Below are 6,918 nucleotides of genomic sequence, written 5' to 3' on the forward strand. Positions count from 1 at the left end.
TCAATTAAAATTTAGCACGTGTGCAGAGAACAATTCAATGGGAAAAAAATATGATCTTGGATGATTCAAAGTCAACATGGTATTATCTATGGATCAGTAGAAAAAAAAAAATCAGGTTTCAAAAAATACGTACAAATCCACATATAGAATCAGGTTGGGAAAGACACAAAAATGAACACCATTCGGCAAAAGAAATCTGATCACCTAGAAGAAGAATCTGATTTTTGGTGATAGATTTAGCAATTTACACACAAGAAAATTAAACAACTAAGGATCTAGGTTGGGAAAATTTCACCAAGCTCTAATTTGAATTTGGGAGATAAATTTTACATATAAGATAAATTCATCCAGCAACTCAGAATCTGATTCTGAAAGACAAATGGGTCTTCGGTCTAGTTCTTTTTCATGGCCTGATTGGTAGTTCTTTTTCATGCTTCTAAGTATATGGTTCTTCTTCTTCTGTTTTTTCTTTTTGCTAGTGCTTACCCTTATTTTTGTTTACTTCCAAATTCCTATCGCAAAGAAATAACTGCTTGTTTTATGATGGAGAAGGGAAAAAATAGAGAAAAATATGATCATTTCATATTAGTGTGTGCATCTCTATTGTTAGTACTGGTCCAGTCCTTTTCTTGTATGTGGGAGTGGTGATGGCATGTGTTGTTTTCTTTTTTATACAGACAAATAGGTTCTTGGCAGCCAACTTTTGGAGTGTGCTATACTATTCACATCGACTGATGTACAGGGCCCCATAATTTCTCTCCTGTGTTATTTTATTTACACCCCATCAATGAGTTCGGAGTCCGAACTCATGCTTTTGAAAAATAGAAAAATGGGAATATTAGTAAATATGGATTTTCTTGTTAAGAAGAAAATGGAAGGTAAAGAAGAGACATAACTGAAACTTTACACTGTGAAAAGTAATATTAACCATCTTACTTTCCCCGTTGAATTTGACGTCCAGGAAATGGACCTTTTCCAGAAAACCATGGATTTAAAACCATTAAATCCTTTTCAGAAATCTGTCTATCAACATTAGTTTGTAGTTTTTCGGTGATTGGAATGCATGAAACATTGATGGAAACCTGTCTATCAACACATGGACATGCATATTTGCTCATTCAGGGCCTGTTTCAACGCATCCTCAAAAGGGGCATTTTGATGGCTAATTGTTGTTTTGAGCCAACCTCCATGGATTCATTTCTGCCAACTCTGTTGGGTCACCACTTGGTGAAATGGGAGCTAAAAAAAATCCACTCGCAGATTGGTTTTTGGCAAGTCGACAAGGTCGACCCAGGAAAAAAAAAGGCCACTTAGCAGACCAGGTGTACTTAAAATATCCATATAAGGTGGCCCACCTTTTATCTCTCTAGTGTTTATAAACATGGTGATAGTGCTTGCACTGGTCTGGAAAAGATATCAAAACCAAACATCCAAAGGCCAAGATGACAGGGTTTGGATCTCCTTGTGGAGCTTGCAAGTTCCTAAGAAGGAAGTGTGCTTAGGAACTTACATTTAAATCAATATTTCATCCAAAGGCCAAGATGACATGTTTGGAAAAATATGTTTCACTAAGTTAACTTACATTTACATCATTATTTCATTCTTTTTCTTATATATTTGGATATTTATTCTTTAAATGTTTATGATTATGATTGGGTGGGTAGCTGAAAGCCCTACCAACTGTCATCCATGATTTGTCAGTAACTCCAAATGCTACCTCAAAAATAGAAGGATAGTTCTCTTATATGTTTGAATATTTTCAAATCTTTCATGATTCCATAGGCAATTATTCATCCAGATGCAATAATTTTTAAATATTTGATTTGTTAAATAGTGTAGGCAGCCTTTATTGGGGAATGTAATGCATCATGAATGCCAAGAAGCTGGAGCTAGAGTATTCATGTATTTGAAGTGTTGCTTACATGGTTCAAGAGTATTTATGTTAAACTTTGTTCTTTGCAGAGAATTGGTTCCATTTCTAATTAATGATTTTTAGAATCAAAAGGATGTAGCAGGAAATGAACTTATATAAGATCTTGGAAATGAACCTAGAAGATGAAGCATTTTAATGGTTATTCATTGACTTTTTTAGATCTTGGAAATGACCCAGAAGATGAAGCTGAGGAAGATGGTGCCGATGTTGATCTTGACTCATGAAGGAAGGGGAAGTGTGTCGTTCTATAAACATCTACAAGCCAAGTGAGTTTGGATTTCTTTTTTCATTGATTCAATATCTCTTGGATTGCTTTATCTGGATTAGACTACAGAGTTTACCTTTTAGACACAGTGTCAAAAGGTTAATCTGTTGGTTAATGTAATTTAGTAATCAGCAGTTTGTATTGTCTAGTGCAATGTGATTTTTGTATGGTCCATCATACCATCCATAACAGGGCCACTAGATGCATAGTGTACAGATCTCATCTTCTTCATGTGTGCCACTTTATGGGACTGTTCAATATACATGGAAGGCCAATGGAAGCTACTAACACCATCCTCATTATAAAATCCTAATAGTGAGTTGCCATCAGAGAAACTCTGACATGTTCAAAAACTCGAGAATTTAGATTCGATGTTCAGCCAGGTCTTAAAGTGATTAGATCTTACTGTACATTTGATAACATGTATACTTATATGTTGTTGGTTTTAATGATGCTAATTATCTATGATATGTAAAAACAGATGGTGGTGAGAAAATAAACCCACACTTAAAGGGCTGGGATCATCTGATTTAGCCTACCCTTTTGTGTAGTCTTTGTGAGATGGCATGTAATAACCTTGTTGCATGCCATGCCACCTAATTTTCGATTCGCTTAATTGAAACTTTTGATTGTTCATTAATTCAAAAGGTCTCTCCATGGACATGGATTGGCTGGAATCTTCTGTGGGTAGAGTGTCTAGTTTCTAGCAGCGGTCTGGATCTAGAGTGTCTAGTTATCACCATATGTACGGTTTGGATCAATGAAAGTTGGGCTTTCATGGCCCTCATCTATAAAGATTACTGGTTTTTTCCCCCTAAATTTATATGTTGAAGTAAATGACATGAATTGGTTGTGATTGTTTTTCTTTACATTGAATTCAACTATATTTTACCTGTATGTAAATAGTAAATAGTGAAATTCCTGGATTCTCTGCCATTTTGCTTGCTGCAGAGATCTGCTAAGATGACAGAGCCTTCTAAGGTTATTCATGTCCGAAACGTTGGCCATGAAATATCTGAGGTATTTCATACCATCTCTTTTTATTTTGAGCGTTGAAACTCTAATTACAATTTGTCTTCATAGTTGTTGCCTTTGCACCTGTTTCTGTTTTTCAGAGTGATCTGCTTCAGCTGGTTTTTCAGGTGAGATGAACGAGTTTCAAAACAAAACAGTCTGCGGTTTTGAGAAGCGATCGATTCCTAGGATGTATGTGTCTTTCAGGGGTCATTTGCACCTTGGAAGCATACAATGGAAGGTAAGGAAAACCCTCGAGTTCTCTTCTTTGAATCATGATTGGAGTGACCTGGCCATTTGGACATGCTGTATTTATGAACCACTGCTCGAAATTGATGGAGCAAACTTGGATGTGTGTCGGAGCTATCTGGATGAGCGGGAGTCCCTGGAAGATGGGAATCGCTGTTATGACCATGATGAAGCTGTCCATTTCCTATGGACAGCATTGGAGGGGCCTGGCCATTTGGACAGGCCGTGTTTATGTATTTGATCGAAATTAATGGAGCAGACCCGGATGTGCGTCGGAGCTATTCGGAAGAGCGAGGTTCCCTGGAAAGAGGGAACCGCTATTATGACCATGATGAAGCTGTCCATTTTTTATGGACAGCATTGGAAGGGCCTGGCATTTGCGTCGGATGGCCGTGTTTATATCTGTATTTGCAGGGACCATACCTTTAACCTAAACCAAAACCTATGACCTAAAACCTTAACCTATAACCTAAACCTTAACCTTAACCTAAACCTAAACCTTAACCTAAAACCTAAACCCTAAACCTAAACCTAAAACCTAAATGTATTCTCAAATCCCTAAACCTAAACCTACACCTAATCCTAATCTTAACTCCCTAACCTAAACCTATACCTAAACTTGAAAACACAAACATAAACCTGATCCCGAACCCGAACCCGATTTTCTAAACCTAAACCTTAACCTATTCTCAATTCCCTAAACCTATATCTTATAACCTAAACCTAAACCTAAACCTAAACCCTAACCTATACCTATAACCTTAACCTAAACCCTAACCTTAACCTAAACCTATAACTTTAACCTAAAACCCAAACCTATAACCTAAACCTAAATCAAAACATATAACCAAAACCAAAACCAAAACCAAAACCTATATCCTAAACCCGAACGCATTCTCAAATCCTATAACCTATAATCTAAACCTAAACGTAAACCTAAAACCTATAACCTAAACCAAAACCTATAACCTAAACCAAAGCCAAAACCTATAGCCTAAATCCGAACCCATTCTCAAATCCAAAAACCTATAACCTAAACCGTTAACCTATAACCTAAATCAAAACCTATAACCTAAACCAAACTTAAACCTAAACCTAAACCTATAACCTAAACCTAAACCTATAACCTAAACTCAAATCCCTAAACCTAAACCTAAACCTAATCCTATAACCTAAACTCAAATCCCTAAACCTTAACTTATAACCTAACTTAAACCTATACTTATAACCTAAAACTATTCTCAAATCTCAAAACCTATAACCTAAACCTAACCTTTCCCTAAACCTATAACCTAAACTCAATTCCCTAAACCTAAACCTAAACCTATAGCCTAAACTCAAATCCCTAAACCTTAAACTATAACCTAACCTAAACCTATACTTATAACCTAAAACTATTCCCAAATCCCAAAACCTATAACCTAAACCTAACCTTTCCCAAAACCTATAACCTAAACTCAATTCCCAAAACCTAAACCTACACATAATCCTAATCTTAACTCCCTAACCTAAACCTAAACCTAAACTTGAAAACCCAAACTTAAACCTAATCCCGAACCTAAACCCAATTTCCTAAACCTAAACCATAACCCATTCTCAAATCCAAAAACTTATAACCTAAACCAAAACCAAAACCAAAACTTATAACTTAAACCCGAACCCATTCTCAAATCCCAAAACCTATAACGTAAACATAAACCTTAACCTAAACCTATAACCTATAACCTATAACCTAAACCAAAACCTATAACCTAAACCAAAACCAAAACCTATAACCTAAGCCTGAACCCATTCTCAAATCCCAAAACCTATAACTAAACCTAAACGCATAACCTAAACCAAAACCTATAACCTAAACCAAAACCAAAACCTATAACTTAAACTTGAACTCATTCTCAAATCCCAAAACCTTTAACCTAAACCTAAACCTTAACCTAAACCTATAACCTATAACCAAAACCTATAACCTAAACCCGAACCCATTCTCAAATCCCTAAACCTATAACCTAAACCTAAACCTAAACCTTAACCTATAACCAAAACCTATAACCCAAACCCGAACTCATTCTCAAATCCCAAAACCTATAACCTAAACATAAACCTTAACCTAAACCCATAACCTATAACCTAAATCAAAATCAAAACCTAAACCTATAACCTATAACTTAAATCAAAACCTATTACCTTTCCCTAAACCTTAACCAAAACCTATAACCTATAACCTAAATCAAAACCAAAACCAAAACCAAAACGTAAAACCTAAACCTTTAACCTATAACCTAAATCAAAACATATAACCAAAACCAAAACCAAAACCTATATCCTAAACCCGAACCCATTCTCAAATCCTATAACCTAAACCTAAACCTAAACCTATAACCTATAACCTAAACCAAACGTATAACCTAACCCAAAGCCAAAACCTATAGGCTAAACCCGAACTCATTCTCAAATCCAAAAACCTATAACCTAAACCTAAACCTTAACCTAAACCGTTAACCTATAACCTAAATCAAAACCTATAACCTAAACCAAAACCAAAACATATAACCTATAACCTAAACCCGAACCCATTATCAAATCCCAAAACCTTAACCTAAACCGAAACCAAAACCTATAACCTAAATCCGAACCCATTCTCAAATCCCAAAACCCAAACCTAAACCTAAACCTAAACCTAAAACCTAAACCTAAACCTATAACCTAAACTCAAATCCCTAAACCTAAACCTACACCTAATCCTATAACCTAAACTAAAATCCCTAAACCTTAACTTATAACCTAACCTAAACCTATACTTATAACCTAAAACTATTCTCAAATCCCAAAACCTATAACTTTTACCTAACCTTTCCCTAAACCTATAACCTAAACTCAATTCCCTAAACCTAAACCTAGACCTAAACCTAAACCTATAGCCTAAACTCAAATCCCTAAACCTTAACCTATAACCTAACTTAAACATATACTTATAACCTAAAACTATTCCCAAATCCCAAAACCTATTACCTAAACCTAATCTTTCCCTAAACCTATAACCTAAACTCAATTCCCTAAAGCTAAACCTACACCTAATCTTAATCTCAACTCCCTAACCTAAACCTAAACCTAAACAACCCAAACTTAAACCCAATCCCGAACATGAACCCGATTTCCTAAACCTAAACCATAACCCATTCTCAAATCCACAAACATATAACCTAAACCTAAACCAAAACCAAAACTTATAACCTAAACCCGAACCCATTCTCAAATCTGAAAACCTATAACCTACACCAAAACCTATAACCTAAACCCGAACCCATTCTCAAATCCCAAAACCTATAACGTAAACTAAACCTTAACCAAAACCTATAACCTATAACCTAAACCAAAACCTATAACCTAAACCAAAACCGAAACCTATAACCTAAGCCCGACCCATTCTCAAATCCCAAAACCTATAACCTAAACCTAA

This window comes from Magnolia sinica, chromosome 14, assembly GCF_029962835.1.
Source record: "Magnolia sinica isolate HGM2019 chromosome 14, MsV1, whole genome shotgun sequence".
Classification (NCBI taxonomy): Eukaryota; Viridiplantae; Streptophyta; class Magnoliopsida; order Magnoliales; family Magnoliaceae; genus Magnolia; species Magnolia sinica.